This window comes from Cydia splendana, chromosome 8, assembly GCF_910591565.1.
Source record: "Cydia splendana chromosome 8, ilCydSple1.2, whole genome shotgun sequence".
NCBI lineage: Eukaryota > Metazoa > Arthropoda > Insecta > Lepidoptera > Tortricidae > Cydia > Cydia splendana.
Window position 1 is genome coordinate 1682112 of NC_085967.1, and position 18830 is coordinate 1700941.

General features: G+C 36.1%; 1 protein-coding gene across 11 annotated transcripts in view; it reads right to left on the minus strand.

The window, feature by feature from the left end:
* LOC134792614 (disintegrin and metalloproteinase domain-containing protein 11) overlaps window positions 1–18830 on the minus strand; it is a 721926-nt gene that overhangs the window by 162274 nt on the left and 540822 nt on the right. The window lies entirely within an intron of this gene.

The following is an 18830-nucleotide window of genomic DNA, read 5'->3' on the forward strand; positions in this document are numbered from 1 at the left end:
TACACGATATAAAGTAAATATTTATTTGTTATTTTATAAATAAAACGGTAAATAATTTAATTTTTAATTTTCACCAAAAAACTTTTTAAATTATATGGCTGAATGGAACTATCATTGCCACGTTGGCTGTCGTAACCAGAAAAATGAAAAAGTAAAACCGGCGCTACGGTATTTTGACTAAAAATGTATATGTATCTAAATAATTAATCTTAAATTGCAACCATGTCAGAGTTTTTGTATAAAATGAGTTATTGTGATTAATTTTTGTAATGTATTTATCACCCTAATCGTAATATATGGTGCTCAATTAACAATATCACTCAGGTTCAAGGCAAAATTCGTAACTGTAAGTATGTAAACAATATCTACCACACTACCACCAAGTAATTTATGACGTCACAAATGGCGTGCGAGGCGTTTTCGCGCAAAGTTTAAACTAGCTACAATAAAATGCAATTATTTATGTTAAATCTTAAGAGTATAGCTGAAATATTGTTTTTCGGAACCAGTACAAGTGTACCGACAATATTAAAAGGGATTTCAAAATTAGTCATCAGGCCTATACTCATTTATTATAGGTATTTAGTGAGTATTGTTCTTTTGGTGGTGGTTTGTTATAATATATTTATTTGCGTATTTCTTTTTGCGGTGCTCCAGGGTGGGAACATTAATTGCATGTAAAAAATACGCAAGTAGGTATAACGGGTTAGCACTGAATGACTAGCACGTTAACTTTTCGCGGATTAGCAAAGTAATATTTTGGTTATAATTAATAACGCCTGATTCTATTCACTAATCAAAATGATGTCATTGTTTTTCGCCCGTGCGTCTGGCTTGCACCAATATAATACATGCACGGATAAGTACGGGCGTAATGCACGTGTGAATGATACCTAATTAAATCACATTATTGAGATATAATTTTAATATCAAATTGTACGTTTTAATTGGTCTCCTTGTAACAAATGAACTTTAATGACGTATGTATGGAGCAATGATGTACGTATTTGTCGTATATCGTTAGGATGATTAGACAGGCTCCAAATGGTATTTTTCAATACTTGGACTGGATTGACTAGGAACAAGATACTCGTAAATATATTACACACGTTCATTTAAAATGTTGTATTTTATAAATAAATACCACAGTACAAACATTCTTCATCTGAAAATTAACTACACTGAAACGAATCGCGGGCTCTTAACAAAACAGTTCGATATTGCTTCCAACCCAGATCATTAATAAAAAAACATCTCACGAATATACCTCAAAAATATTATCCCTGCAGAATAAAATTCTGATCTGTTTTGTGTCAGCATAACATAAAATCGTCCCTTTATTATTAAACCAGGGTCTGGAGACAAAACCTTACCTCTATATAATAAGACCCTAGATCTATTCATTGGTAATAATAAACGGGACAGGGCTACGTTAAAAAATTACGAAATTCAATAAAATATTCTGAGGGCGCAATTCTGCGCTCGGCAAGGTCTAATTTGTCATTCACAAGTATCGTCCTTTTACGGAGACGCAATGGCGGGCCAGAGAAAGAGCGGAAAACAGGATTGAAAATAAACACAGTAGTAGCTACGGCTAAAAAAATATTAAATAAGTATTTGCGTGACAACGCGAAGGGTATTTTGATTTTTATGTATGATAGTTGGGGTTTCTCTCCTCCTCAAAACTATCTCTCGAGCTGATCGGTGCTCGTGAAATGCACTTGGAGCCGGTTACGTTATCTCCCCCGCACTTATTGATGCGCGCAAGATTCACTGAGTACCTACCTGCTATTAGAATTAAATCCATTTTAACCAATTGTAGGTACAGTCAAAATACCTATTATTGAAGTTTAAAGAAAGTGAATTTTGTGCAGTTAAATGTAAAAAAATGGGTGGGTGCATTCAAGTTTCTCAAAAATACATCCCATAGGTAGTTCTTAATTTGCTGACATAAGAGCTATGGGACGTATTTTTGAGTATGATGAGGGCACACATATTTTTACACTTGACTGTACACTCATTTGACGGATGACCACATTTGCCACAATTTTGGCCTGTATATATTTAGTTTACTTGCTTTGATTCCAGTTTAGTTTCATTCCGCTATTTCTGACACCTTTCTAAACCGCCATAGAAGGTAGGATCCTATAGAAGTGGTATACGCGTGCCTCCGTGAGGGACAAAACATACGCAATGCGTCACTATGATTGGTCGAATTTATTTGTTGCCCACCATAATCCAAACTAAAAAAAACGGTGGGGAACAAAAAATATGTGAGACTGTGACAAGGACAAACAATAATTATAATAGCGCTTTCTCTGCTACTTCTACTGAAAGATACGTAAGACTATCCCATTCTGTCAGTTACTGCCACCACTCATGCCCAATCCAGTTTAATACTAGATTCATGTAAACCGCCCATTTCCTGGCCTTAGCCTAAAAGCCCGGCTCGCAATTAGGTTGCGTTCTTTTTTTTTCGTTCTGCGGCACCGCCAATTATGGGGAGTGAGCGAATGGCACGAATGAACGAATGAAAGACCAGCCATCGGGCTCGCAAGAAATTGTAAAGGTTTTTCCATTTGTTCCGTTGTAAAGATGAAGAGGATACAGGGAAGTTGTCAATGGACAATGATATTTGGGCCATTTTTCGGGTTTCCACCGTGGTCGTTTTTGTGATCAAATTATTTGGTGATTATCCTCATTTGTATATCCGTGTCTAACGTAGCGCAGTCGTCTAGCGTTTTAACCTTTCGTATGCTCCTGTCAAACATTTGTCATTTATATAGCAATCATAATAAATTAATGTTTAAGTTGAATATATATGAAGCAGATCTGCTGCTAAGCATACCAAAGGTTAATAAGGGGATATGGGTATAAACATGTAAACATGTAGGTACTGTGTTGTGTTTTCTTCGTTGGCAAATAGGTTTTTGTAAAAGCGCCTTCAGTTACTCAGAAAAAAAAAAACAACGGGTTGCTCTCCGGGAGTGCCGACAGAAGTGAAAACTCAATGACTAGTCCAAAATGTCTGCAACACTATGTATAATTGACCCATCCTCCTTTCTATTGAAAAACTTTAATTCCGAAATTGCTGGCGAATAGAACTTGTAAAGTTACCTTGCAGACCTCGCATCTAAATATATTTTGAGTTTTATTCACCAGTACTAGAGTTCACTTTTATTAGCGATTTCATCAAGATGTAGCTTTATTGAATTATATTGGAGTGATATAAAGTTATGTAACTGTGAGATCCTCGTATTTCAGCCCGTACAATATTAGCACATTGAGCTTTATTGCTTAATATAAAAGTCCAGTTTTAAATAATTGACCTGATTATGATACGTTATGACTAAAGTTCTTTGGTGAATAACATTGTCCGTCACACATGACGTCAGCGCGTTACGCGTTACGCGTTACGCTGTCTCGAGTTTATCATTTTTTCCACACCTCCAAAAGTGCTCAGCGCCGCTAAAGAAGTTATCACTTCAAAAACGTTAGAAACTTGTTTATTCATAAATGTTTTGCACCCAACATTACAACCAGCAACACTCCTAACTGTACATCGGTGGACCTTATTACAAGAGGCATAAGGTCCACCGATGTACAAGGTAACAGTGTGGGCGATGGTACAATAGAGTTAGACCTTGGTAATCGTTGTAGACTTATCTTGATAAGTCTGCAACGATTTTGATAGCACACGCAGTGCAAGTGTTATTTAATACGTCATAATTTCATGGAAGTTTGAGATTTAAAATAATACTCTTTATTGACACACCTCAGTAAAAGATACAGGTTAAAGAAACAATTGATTAAAGACAAGAGAAAGAGACAGACAACAGACGCAGTCGGTCTTAATAGCTAAATAGCGATCTTTAACTTTTTGAACGCATCTCATCGTGAACCTTGTTGGAATACACGAAGGCTTATATTGGGCGTGTCAGTTGACGTCTTTGGCGGTCAAAAGGTTAAATAATGTAGCTGGAGTTTAGACAGCTGAAGTAGATAGCTATGTGCGCTGCCATAGTTAGTACGTTTTATATACGATGCCGGACAGCGCTACAATATTTTACACTTTTTTATGAATATTCCTTTATCCTTGCCTAAATAAAGGCTTTACCAGTTACTATCGCACGTCCTTCGAAGTACTATAAATATAGCAAATATTTCTCAAGGTGTTTCGTTTCATATATTCTCCAGAAAGCTGTGAGCAGATAAAACGGTAACCATCCACATGTGAACGGGCGCGATCATGTGTGAACTGTACGGACGATAACTGTTGTTTTAGGTATCGAGTTAAGGGATAACAATTGTGTAGTTGCCTACAACATGTGATAATATGTACTCTCACCTGTAATATCTTACAAAACGAAGCGTGCAATCATACGAAGTGATTTTGTTATGTCTGATCATATTCTGAGGGGTGAATATGTAGGTCATACTGAACAACTTTTACTATAATAGAATAAGAATAGGAATTGTTTATAGCCACAGGTACATAAGAAAATAAAATAAAATTACTATGGGGCGAACACCCAAAACGCAAAAAAAAGAAATCTGAATATCTCATAATATTTAGGCGCATCATATGTAAAATGTATCTATGGAACAGCAGGTTTTTTGAAACTGGTTTCAGATTACGGCTCCCGATATCCGTGCTACACGCCAACCCGTGCGTCCGTGTTCTTAGCCCCGGCGGTGCTAAGCGTCCGAACTACACGAACACGTCAAAGTCCGTGTCCGTGTAGTGCGTTCGGCTCCGGATTTGCGTTCGGCTCGGGAACTAGTTGTTGTTGTTCTGTTTTTTTTTCGTATTGCTTGTTATTGGTAATGTGTTGTTGTTCGTTATAAACTTTATATTCTTCGCTCTTATAAAGAACGCGTCCGATCGTCACTATACGTCGAGAACGGGCCGGACCCTTGTATCCGTGGATCCGGACACACGGGTAACGCGGGTACACGGATCTTAATTACACGGACCCTAATTAACCGTTCCGAACGGGCCACAAATCCGGTTTCGTGTAACACGAAAACGGGGCCCCGGAGACGGGTACACGAAACCCGGACGCTACCGCGAGCCCTATTTCAGATATCAAAATCTAAATCGGACTCACGCTGTTTGCGCCCTACCAATAACATGCGCCCTATAAATAGATATAGTCAGCTAGATATTTTTGCCCATCCGTGTGCAAGATATTATTGCATGTGACTGCACACTTAAGCATCAAATGAAAGAAAGTTACCACTGAAAGAAAGAACTCAAAACGCATGAAGTACCGATGTTTTTGTAATGTAAATTTAGCTCATAAATTAAAATGACATAATATTATAAAAGTTTATGTGATTTATGCAAATGGTTACACATTATTTATGTAAAATCGTTAGAAAGTGCGCGAAATTACATCTTATGTGACAATAATTTCATACGCTTTCACAGCCAGCTCTTAAATAAAATTATGCGTCATCTCATCGCCCAGGAATAAACTTATTTTCCATTGACTACCATAAAAAAACAATACTCGTAACTAATTGCACTGGTGACATTAATAAGTGATTTACTCCATAGCTTTTAATAGTCGTTTAAAAACTTTAACAATTTTAACGCGACAGGACATAATGACGCTATAGAAGAACACACTCGAGTGATTAATGAGCACCGAATTGTTACGACGTAAATTTATTACCGAGAATTTTTCGAGGCATAATGTTATTGCTGGGGACGTTGATTAGTCTGTCGTGGGGAATACTTTTTTGAGCGACTTATAAAAACCATTTGAGAATTTATAACCTATACGACGAAGAGAAGAGAAATTAAATTTCTTTGTTTTTCTTGTTATACTAAAATAACAGAACCATCAAGTCAAAATTATTAAAAATGGTGGCCAAGCTAAAAAGCTACCTAATTATTTCCAGTTGTTCCAGAACACCCAAACGCAATCCCTTTTCGCAAACATGTAAAATATCAAAAGAATGATTCTCAGATAAAGTGTGACCTGTATCTAATAAGTGCTTTGCAAAATTGGACTTCTCTGGATGGTTATGTCTATATGACGCAACATGCTCTTTATACCTAGTAGTGAAACTACGGCCCGTTTGCCCCACATACACTTTATTGCAATCGTCACAGGACAGGAGGAGGAGGTTTAGATACGTGGATGATTTGATTATTTGTTGGACGGGTAGTATGGGCCTGCTGGATGCATTTATTGCTGAAATTAATGGTAAGCATCCAAAAATTAAGTTTAAAAAGGAACTAGAGCAAGACAACTCATTGAATTTTCTAGATTTAACAATCACTAAAGTAAACAACAGGCATCAGTTCAAAATTTACCGTAAGCCTACACATACCGATACAGTTATCCCGGCTTCTTCCACGCATCCGTGGCAGTATAAGTTGGCTGCTTTTCATTGTTATGTGCATAGAATGTTGACTGTGCCTCTTTCTGATGAACACTATCAGATTGAATTAAATAATATTTATCACTTAGCAGTTTCGAATGGTTACGATAAGTCTGTTGTGGATGGTATCATCAGGAAAAAGCGGAATAGTATGGTCAACACTATGTTGTATGCGGCACGATCCTCTGAACCGATTAAAAAAATATAAAGCGAGCATAACTTATGTTGGCAAGTTGTCTGATGCAATTTACAAAATTTTGAAGTCTAACGACATTCCTGTGGCCTTTAAGACAAATAATACTTTGCACTCAAAGCTTTGCAATGGCAAAGATAAAATCGAGAATGGGAAAAAGTCTGGAGTTTATAAGCTTACCTGTGACGATTGCAATAAAGTGTATGTGGGGCAAACGGGCCGTAGTTTCACTACTAGGTATAAAGAGCATGTTGCGTCATATAGACATAACCATCCAGAGAAGTCCAATTTTGCAAAGCACTTATTAGATACAGGTCACACTTTATCTGAGAATCATTCTTTTGATATTTTACATGTTTGCGAAAAGGGATTGCGTTTGGGTGTTCTGGAACAACTGGAAATAATTAGGTACAACAATAGGGGCATGATTCTTAACGAACAATTGAATGTTGCGTCATCGCCGTTATTACGAATTTTTCTATCTCACTCACACTTGCACGGTAGGGGGAGTGGTCAAGGTATAAATATGGCCGACCATTCTAGACAGGTCATTCCGTTGCCGGGCGTCAGACCGTCAACAACTCCTGAGGATGCCTCGTAGAGAGGCGAAACACGTGTCGAGGTTTATTCTTTTGGTGGTGGTTTGTTATATTTATTTGCGTATTTATTTTTGCGGTGGGAGGGTGGGAATATTAATTGCATGTATAAATACGCAAGTAAGTATAACGGGTTAGCACTGATTGACTAGCACGTTATCTTTTCGCGGATTAGCAAAGTAATATTTTGGTTTTAATTAGGTCTCCTTTCTCAAGCACTAACAGTCAATCGGGATCGCGGGATAGCGGCTGGGCTGTGCCGCCAGCATGGAAGCCTGTGCTTCTTCAGCAGAACACCAGTGAGTGTTGTGACAGTGTAGTGGACATAGTGAGTTCGTGCTGTGTATCGCTACAAGTGTTAGGTGACCCAAGCCCAAACACACCACTATGCCCGCCTACAATAACAGCGGAAGACCTCCCCCAACCTGTTTTCTCGGCGCGCGTGCGACGCGGCGAGCCGCAGTACGCGATACTCGGCCGTCGTGAACGCTGCTCGCACTGTTAGTGCTTGAGAAAGGAGACCTAGGCTCTGCGAAACATGTCGCGAGAGTGACTAAAAACAAGTGAGTCTAAACCGTAAAATTATTCAATGTTAGTATGTCTCACAACAGTTTAAATTCGATTATCACGTAAAGTGTCAAAAAGCTCCGAAAGGATCAGTACTTGGCTCATTTAAGTATATACCTGCCTATAATTTAATTTTAGTAAGGTTTTTAGATCAGAATCTTATTTAAATAACAGACATGCCTACATAATATTGTGTAACGCCAAAACAATAATAATCTTTGTAAATTACATTTCTAATCTTTGTAAATTAAATTTCAACTTTGTTTTTTTTTTCTAAAGGTCATTTCGACATTTCAATTTGTAAAATGTTTACCCTAACTAAGTGCATGAATGCGTGTAAAAGTAATTCATTAGAAACACACCATCGTCAAAACTTTTATGTCTCATATTACAATAACGCTTCCTCAATTTTCAACCTCAAATCTAAAGGAAAAAGGTTGGATTTCCTAGTACTTCAATATGATACTATTTGTACTCCTTTGATAGGTTTTTCATCTAAATATTGAGGGGCTGTTCATCGGTGCGAGAATGTCGCTTCGCTGAATTTCGTTAATATTATACGTATTGGGTTCGGAACATGAATATCTAGTTACTTTGTTACTGTCCAGATACTTACTATTAGTAATACAATATTGCTGTTTGTGTGCTTGACTCCAGTTTTGTGGTTAGCAGTGAGGTGAGGTGAATACGTGCAATCGTATTCGATATACTGCATTTATCAATTGTAAACAGTAAGGGTCGATTTCAAAAACCACTTACTCGTGATATTTAATCGGATGGTGGATTTTGACAGTTTGAACTATTCAAACTAATTTTTTTTATTAGCCTACCTTGGAATCCCACTGCTGAGCAAAGGCCTTCCCTCGTTTTCTCCACTCGACCCTGTCATCAGCATTTTCCCACCATTTGGAGTAGAATGCATCTAAATCGTCTCGCCATCTCCTTTTCGGTCTGCCTCATACTCAAAATATATATATTCAAGTAGGCCTAGCAACAAGTAAAATACAAACATACTTAATTTAAAAGTTAATTAGTTGTTAAGTTTATTGCATCGGATGTGGTTGATATACAATTTAATATAATATAATTATAACATATGTAAAGTACGTAGTATGTTATTTATTCATTTGATCTATTACTATGATGAAAATAGCTCGTAATAAAGTAGTTAATAACTTTATACTATCTAGTAAAAGAAGGATAGGATATATGTACGATGAGACTTTTTTAATTAATTTTCTAACAACTTTATTAAAAAACAGTGGAAGGTAAAAATATTTCTTAATCCGTACAACTTCAATAAAATTCAACTTGACAACATCCCCCAATTACCAATCTGTATCACAGCAAGCGTGCAAAATTAATAAATGTCCGGGAAAAAGTGAAATTACTTTTCATCACCGGGCAGTGCCGGGTTTGAAAAATGAAGCAGCGATGCATGAGACATCCTGATGTTGTTCTAATCGCTTCAAGGGAATATGCGAGTCAAATGTATAGGAGTCAAATACAAAACTGTCTTCACGTCTTTTCTGTAGACATACCCAAAAGTTAAGGGATGTATAGGTTAATTTTCTTATTTAACCCTTATCCACATGAAAATATACTCCCTTTATTAGAATAAATATGCTAAAATCATTACCTACATGCCTACAAGCTGTTAACTATTGTCCACAGGAGAGAAAACTTGTGTGGTCGTCATAATTGTACATTTTTCTCTCCTGTGGGCAATAGTTAACAGCATGTGGACATGTAATGTAGGTAGGTACTGATTTAATTATACTTATCCAAATAAAAATAACACCTTTTCATGTGGATAAGAAAATTAACCTTTATAGCCCCTAACTTTTGGGTATATCTACAGGAAAGACGTGAACACAGTTTTATGTTTGACCCAAAGGTAGTCGTACAAACAGAAAATAGGAAACATGCGCTTATTCACTTTAAACTAAAGACTCTGATTTAAACTTTCACGATTTTTACACATTTCATACATACATGTACAAACATATACATGAAATACGCGATTAAGTCCCGTTGTATAATTAAATAAATTAAGACTCTCGTCTCACTCAACTTGCGCGTCACATAAGGCCACGGACTGGACGCACGCGACCGGCGGCGCAACGAGCGGCACATCAAGGCCATTCATACATTGCGCTCGGCCAAACGGGGCACTATTAGACCGGGAGATAGTGACACATTTTACTGGGTCATTTGTACCAGTATGGCGGTTCGTCAGGGGTCTAAGCATGTAATGAAGGAAAGAAAAATGATGGTCATAGCGCTGGTACCGGCGGCCCAATCGCGTGGGCGTTAGTCGAACGTGTCGGATAAAATACGAGTGTCGAACGATTTGTTCCACAAAAATCCTCGTATTTTCCGATAGTCCATAAAAAAGAAGTAGGCGGTAGCGTAATGCCATACTTCTCCGGTGTGACTTACAGCCCGCCATACTGAGGCGAACACATTAATTAAAAAAAAACAATTCAACCATTTGTGCCAAGCTAATTTTTGCACAGGTGATCATCGTCGAGCAGCCATTCATGGACATCACCATGCCATACTCTTCGGACGGTTCCAAATGGCCGCAAGGGAGTTAATTTTTTTTTTTGTTAAACGATTTGTACCAGTATTGCATTTAAATTTTTGGAAAGTATTTGATAAAATGTGACCGTTATTATAATTGTCATACTTATAGTAGGGGGATAAAGTGCTGCCATACTTGAAAAACTTATTTAATCGACACGTTTCAAAAATACGACTATGTATACGTAAAATAATTTCAGTTTGTCATATCATCATATTCTGTTTGTTTGGATACAATTGTACCTAAAAAAATATATTTCAGATTATAACTACGGGGCGGACGACTGTGAGACTTAAGCCAAGACTTAAAACAAAAAAAACAATTTTTTGACGATTTGTACCAGTATGGCATTTGGATTTTTGGAAATTATATGGTGCAATGTGACCATTATTATATTTGCCATACTTCTAATAGGGGGAAAAAGGGGCACCATACTTGAAATAAAAAAAAAATATTGTACACATTTGCCACCTCCTACAGGTATGGCATTATGAGATTTCCATTTATGATCACACAGAAAGTCTTGAAAAAAAATTACAAGATGGTACAAATCGTTTAGCAATAAAAAAAAATTAACTCCTTTGCGGCGGGTATGGCGGCCATTTGGAACCATCCGAAAAGTATGGCATGGTGATGTCCATGAATGGCTGCTCGACGATGATCACCTGTGCAAAAATTAGCTTGGCACAAATGATTGAATTGTTTTTTTTTAATGAATGTGTTCGCCTCAGTATGGCGGGCTGTAAGTCACACCGGAGAAGTATGGCATTACGCTACCGTCTACTTCTTTTTTATGGACTATCGAATAATACGAGGATTTTTGTGGAACAAATCGTTCGACACTCGTATTTTATCCGACACGTTCGACTAACGCCCACGCGATTGGGCCGCCGGTACCAGCGCTATGACCATCATTTTTATTTCGTTCTTTACGTACTTAGACCCCTGACGAACCGCCATACTGGTACAAATGACCCAGTAAAATGTGTCACTATCTCCCGGTCTATATGCTCCAAATAATTATAAAAATGTTGAAGATATCATTTTTTTAAATCCTCTAAGTTCCTGAAAACTTCAGGAGCGAAGGAATTATAGAGGAGGAGGAATTATAGAGGTAGGTAAGTTCTGAATAGCGTCCTGGAAAGGGAACGGACCGATGAAGATTCGTACATACCAAGAGTTGAAGGAAATTGAATTGTGTGAAACGCACCGACAAGAGATATACTCTTAAATAAAAATAATCTAGAGCTTGAAGTTATACAAATACTTATGAAAATATACAAATACTCTTTATTGCACACCTCATTACAGAAAACAATACAAAGAATACAGAAAAGAAGAGGTTAAAGAGAGAGAGAGAGATTATCTACTTAATACTGATTCCCCTCAGCGGCGTAGAGGTACGACTATGCGCCCGTGATACTGGAGGAATACGCGGTCATCTCGGTAAGACGACAGTGAGGATATAATTAGGAACGGACGCTTCAGATGAAAAATGGAGAAGGCTTACAATGTTATAAAAGTGAAGAACCATTCTTTAAATATACTTTATCATTTTATTTAGACAATAACAAATATGATCAAATTTTCAGTAAGGATATCCACAACGCAGGCTTCGTCAGGTGGCCACAAATGCAAATCCGCAATATGCTTCGTCCAAAACAAACAAATTCTTTAAATTAATGGAAAATATCACGAGTTTAGATAATCTTTAAGCGGTTGAGGATTCGTGGTGGCAATAAGAGTAAAATTTTATGTTTTAATTGTTATGTGCTTGTCCGAATTGAAATTTGGGAAATGAGGGTAAAAAGTGATTATTCCCATTGGCTATTACGACTACCTAAAATGATAAAATGTCTCTGACTATTTTATATCGGTTTATAAACTTAAACATATCGGTTTTTGATGATGGCTTAATAACTTGAGCTGCATATTTTTACAAAACTAAGCACTTTACATTAAAACGAATCTAAAAATATGCATTAAGATTTAAAAAAAATGCATAATAACTACGCAATCTAGCGGAAGCATTTTTATTTTTATTACTAACCCAAATTATTTTAATATACTTTATTAACAGTTACCCATTTTTAAATATCTAATTTAAAATCATTTGCAATCATATGTTTTTAAGTATATTTTAATTTATACCTAATATCTATTAAATAATATTATGTAAATATGAATGACGATCATAATATAAATTAAATATATTAAAAACGGGTTACTCACGTATTTTAAGTCGAATAACGCTCGACATGTTTCGCTCCGTACCGAGGAGTGTCATCAGGAGCAGGTGTCGTTTTTTTAATATATTTAATATGTCTGTGTCTCACGGAAGTTTTGTTCATAATATAAATTCATGTAGATTAGTCTAGCATAATTTATGATGTAATTTCATATTATGAGAATAAATATCTAAATCTAAATCTATGTTTACAAACTAAGCGCACGAAAATTCCTGACATGTTTTTAAAGAACAAATAGAACTTTTACGTGTTTCCTTGTGCAAAATATTATTTGCAGATGACTCCATGTTTAATGTAAATAAATATACATTCATTCGTTCATGAAGCACTGTTTCCTCTCGTAGGAACAAGCCAGCCACGCTCGTAATTAAGCTCCGTCCATCTGTTTGTCCGGCATGCTTAATGCCTGATGCGGGAATAAAGGATGGCCGCTTTACACGATAGAGTAAAACAAAGACACCAGTAGAATTAGGCCCTCTTGCAAAACTTGCATGGAATATTCTATACATAGTACATAGTAGAATGAATACAGTCGATCGACCATATACCGCTATGTAAAGGGATACGAACCTAGTAGGGAGGATGTGGAAGATGATTAAACACAAATTGGTAGTATTATTATATACCTATTATTTTCTCATAGGTTAGCTAGGTTACATAAATCATCTACTCTGCCTCTTATGGAATACCAATCCGCACACCCGTTCCATGCTGCCAGTCACTGACCAAAAAGCTGTAAAGGTTGCAAACCTTTACAGTAACGATAATTGCATGCAAGTTCTTGAACCATTTCAATGGAATTTATTAATAAAACATGTCAAGTAAAGATGGAGGAATATAATTATTTTTTCACTTCTCATGCTCAAAAAGTGCACCTTTATGTCGTGCGTAGACGACATAAAATCGCATTTTATGCTCTAGAACATAAAAGTAAAATTTTCTTCTAAGACTAAGGTAATCGGTCTCAACAGCCAAACAGTTAAAACATATTGCACAATTTTACTAAGCAATAAAATTGTGTAGATGACGAAACTTGTTATATTATTTTATTTTTGCTACAATTTATTAGAAATCCGTATTTTCTGTCATTAAATTTAGTAAATCACATAAAATATAGATAGTCAAGCAAAACTTGTCAGTAGAAAAAGGCGCGAAATTCAAATTTTCTATGAGACGATATCCTTTCGCGCCTACATTTTTCAAATTTGCCGCCTTTTTCTACTGACAAGATCTGCTTGACCAACTATAGGAGTCGATTATCGTTCAAAAATGCTCCGAAATGTTTGACTTGGCAGAAAACCAAGCGTCTGAAACTCTGATCACATGTTAAAAATTTAAAAAAAAAAATTAAAAAGTTAGTTCGCGGGAATTGGTTATTTTTTATGTTCTTTCGCTTTACGACAATTTCGTGGTGTAAATTGCCGTGAAAAATATAATTTTATTTTCCTCGCAATCGAAGTGAAAAGCAGAGTGTACAACAAGGGCATAAATGTCCACTTTTACCCTCGTCTACTATCTTGGTCTTCGCTTCGCTCAGACCAAAAAATTGCCTCGGGTAAAAATGGGTCACTTTATGCCCTTGTTGTACAATCTACTATTCTGTAAGAGCACTACATCCTATCAATAATGTAACTGACAACAATATTAAAGCGAATTTGTTAGGCAATTCATATGGTTTTGTTGTAGATTGAGATTAACTGAGGTCTCTTTGGTGGCATAAACAATATTATTTTAATTATTGTTTTGGGTTACCTAAATCCCGTTATGAAGTATAATAAGGGCGATACTCGAAATTGATATACTTACGAGTATGTAAATCATACACTTACTCCATATTACGACGTTGGTTTTCTATTTACAATGTTGGGTTTATCTATCTACATTGAAAATGGAATTACTTTTCTAAATAGGTAACTTTCGTTAAATTTTGCTGTAAATACAAGCGAATGAAATGGATATTTCGTACACAATTTCTATACAAAACGTACTCATTGTCTGCATAATATACATAGTGATATTACCTACATAAACACGTACATAGCTGAAATTCATGTAAGGCCTTATGTATTACTCGACAAAAGGAGCGTGTTTCCTTAGGCTTTTATACTGATATCAAAAAGGCTGGGAGTCAGCGTCTTTTGATGTCATAATTAAAACGTATTGTAGGCGGCACTTAGCCGGCTTCAGAGCTATGTGATTACGTCATGTAGTGGCTGTATAATGACTCTCAATCTGGCACAACTTGACACAAGTGGATGTAATAAATCACGTATTTTATTTTATTTCTAAGGAACGGTTTTTTTGCTGAAAATATCTGAGATTTTCCCAAGTCTTAACATTTACATAGCCAGCTCATAGAAAAGGAATAATTTATTTTTATTTCTATTAGTAAAGGTTGGCCAAAATGGCTACTAAGTGACACGGAACACCACAAACGGTCACCAGCGGCGGTAGCACGGGTCACGTTCCAACAAGTATGTAAGTATTGTAAGTGCGAATGTGACGGGCATAGTGACAGGCGATAAAAATGGAACCATGCTGCGCCCGCAGGGTAAAGGCATACCACCTAAAAGAGGATGGTGGGTGGCCCAGCAGTGGGACACAAAAACAGGCTAAATGTAACAAACAGATTTTAATGGGCCGTTTTCAAAATTTTGGTTAAGTTTTCCTGAATCAGTTTTTTTTAAATATGCGTTTAATCTAATGTATCTTAAATACATATCGATCAAAACATGGCTTGCCTAATATATGTTTCTCAAAGCAACGTTAAGGATTACACAATTTCGAAATAGGAATAACACGACCACTATTCGCCAACAAGCCAGAGGCAACACGTTACATACATTCATGTACGCCGCCATTTTAGAATAGATTCAACAACTCCCCGCTATCAGAGTCACTATAGGGTATTATGGCGTATTGCAAACTATCCAGTCTAAGCAAGACCTTTACTACCATATCAACTAGGCGTCATTAGAATCCAAGATTACATTGGTTGCAGAAATGATGTGCTTGAAAGTGATAGATAACCGCTCAGGACGGTGTAGCACTGATACCAAAATATCGTATCTCTCGCGAGTCTCAAGTGGCATACTGCTTTTTAGTATACGGTCGGAGTGACCCAATTATAGGTCGCAAGGGAATATCGAGATCCGTATCCGTTCAAATTCTGATCTAGAATATCTTGAACGAAATTTGAGCTTGATACAAAAAATTAGATGTTCAAAATATAACCTACTTACATGAAATGGTTTACATGGATAGAATAATAAAGATACACTGTACTAGCTCATTACAGCTAAATTCCAAAGTCACTAACATTGCAAGAAGGTTTTTTTAAGATGAATTTAGTGACTAAATTCAAAATGAATTAAGATTGAAGACAATTTTAATATTTTTGCTATGCCCTACAAAGGTACCAGTGCCTCTTACTTTGCGATCCATCTGTGTAATGTACTTAATGTACATTATTATGCAAATAAATAAATAAATACTTGCTACGAAACTTTAGAATCTCTTTTTTACCCCAACCCCCGCCCCCCTTTTTTAGTGTCCCCCTAATACTAGGAAAAAGGCCTTTGTTCTCCCCTTGACCCCATTCATTGTAGTTTTGACTACTCTTTACAGAATGTATTCAAGTCGCCTCGCCTTACATTTTTCGGGTTCCCTCTACGTAGCTAGAAATTCAGGCAGTAGCAATTTTAGCTCATATCTCCGGACGCATAAGGTAGACATATTCAACTCAAAGAAATGTAAATTCTTATTAGGATTTGTGTCAAAAAGTTGTTTGCCCCGCCATAAATCACAGTTTAATTGGCTCAAAAGAAATCCCAAAGTAACCTTCATACAAGAGCCGTGCATCAGCCTCGCCCTTACTAAATTAAACAAGGTGGCGAGAAAATTCAATCCAATCTAAACTTCCTTCAATCCAATTTGAATTTCCTCACCTCGCCCCCCGACCGTGGTTCGTAACGCGGCAATTTATTTCAGACCCACCCTCGGAAGCGAATACGTCGATTTGTATACTCGCCTCCGATATCGGTGTTGGCAGTTGTTTTTCGGCCCATGCAAAGCAGATGAAGAGACCAGAGAAATTTATGAGAGTCCATTTTTTCTGAATGTTCTATGTTCTCACATATACGCTTCGTATAATACACCTTTCAGTAAACAGGTTGATTTTAACTTCTTCAAATAAAACTCCCATCTCAGTTGACAACGAGCGCTGTAAGGGGATCGAAACACCGAAATGTACTGCATAAGAATAAAATACAAAAAGAAGACGTTTATAGGGTGGTCACTTTCGCCGTATAATATCTAAGAGTGCCCTATAAAGGGTTAACTTATCAAGACTATTCGCTAGGTATTATTTTGTACTGACGTGTACAATACATATTTTTTGCCTTTGTATACCAACTGGATCTGTATTGGTCTGGTAAAGCATTATACATTTTTAAATAAAACAATAAATATCGTTCCCATTTTGATATAAAAATAAATATCAATGACATAAAACAAAATTAACGATCGGTTACAAATATAGCAGTATAAATAACTATTTGCCCAAAATGTATTCAATGGATAAAGTTGATTTATTTATTATAGTTATTTTATTACTCTGTTCATTTCGTGGTATGCAAATAACTTCTATAGAATTGCATTCATATCTGTAGGTTGGCTAGGGACAGAGAAGAGTGGAGGAGACTGGGGGAGGCCTACGCCGCAGAGGCGACTTCCATAAATACGTATTAACTAAAAATAATTATTAAGATTGACATGAAATGCATGAAATTATATGACAATATTGACAGTTTATTTACTATGAAATCACTTAGTTATTATTGTAATGTTATTGAAAATTCATATTTATGGTAGAATAAAGGCTTTTTTATTTTTTTTATTTTATTTTATTTTATCTGTAGGTTGACGAATAATTAATGTCATAAAAAAACTCCGATCGCTGGCTATACACGTGTTGAAAAGTTTTATAAGAAACATTTAGAAACATAATAAATTCAAATGCATTTTAATCATAAAGCGTTAAAACACTAAAGTAAGACAAAGGTCTGTAAAAAACTGTACCTACTGACATCATAAATATGAATACCTACACAATAATGCCACAGAATACAAAAAGACCACTTTCAATGCAGTAAATTTTAATTTATTGGTTAACAATATTTTGAAATCGAGGAAATGACGGTAAACAACAAAAGACCCATAATTAAAATTAAATAAAACTCACAACGAAACGCCTTCACCCGACACAATAGCATATTGTTTTTCCAAACGTTTTTATTCTGTATGTTTTCTAAATTGAAAACATTTCTCATTTCATCGTCCAGGATTAAATGGCGATTGGCTTACGCGATTGCACAGATCCCATTTCCCTATCGCTGTACGGGAACCTCAATTTAACACGACGCCGGATCATATCGGCGAATACGCCGATTCTAAACACCCTAAAATCACCCTTGTTATCTATGACATAAGGTAGAAATGGGCTGATTGGATCGCTGTCGCGGAAATGCCGCTGATGATGAAAAATTGCAAGGACATTGGTTAATGTCTTAATTTCTTTTGGGAGTTTTTTTGCAGGAAATTTTAGGTTTTTGAGTGTTGGGATTAGTCGAGTCATAACTTATCAAGTTAAATGTAGATATTTTCTCTTTCGTAGATATTGCTATTAATTTCGTAGATATTGATAGGAGATGTATGATATGTTTCTCTCAAGTTCAACAACGGCGGGTGTTCAATTTCAGTGGGAATTTCACGTTGTTACTCAAACATGTGTATAAGAACAAATTTTAATGAGAATAACAAAGAGTTGCCAAAGTTTCAGCGACCGCCAATTGTAGTGACCATTTAAGTCAACTTTCGCCTCCTTAATCCCAATATCCTTTTAAAATAACAATTTCATATTGAATTTTAAATTCTTACGGAACTAGGTAATATTCCGAATTTAAAATTACAAAAATTATTTAGAGATTTAGGAGGATGAACTTTGGCAAATATAAATTAACCCCCTTATTCATGAAACTTTACGGGCCTGATCTAGTTAAATTATGTTTTTTCCCTTTCTTACAAATACATATGACATAATTTAGTTCGTCATCATGTTACATAAGGTGTCAGTTTAGGAATAAGTCCATGGTCCATAATGACAGATAAAGACAAACGATTCATAGCTGATTCAGGACAGTAACGTGTTTATGAATAACGCCATAATTATCTACTTAAAACGA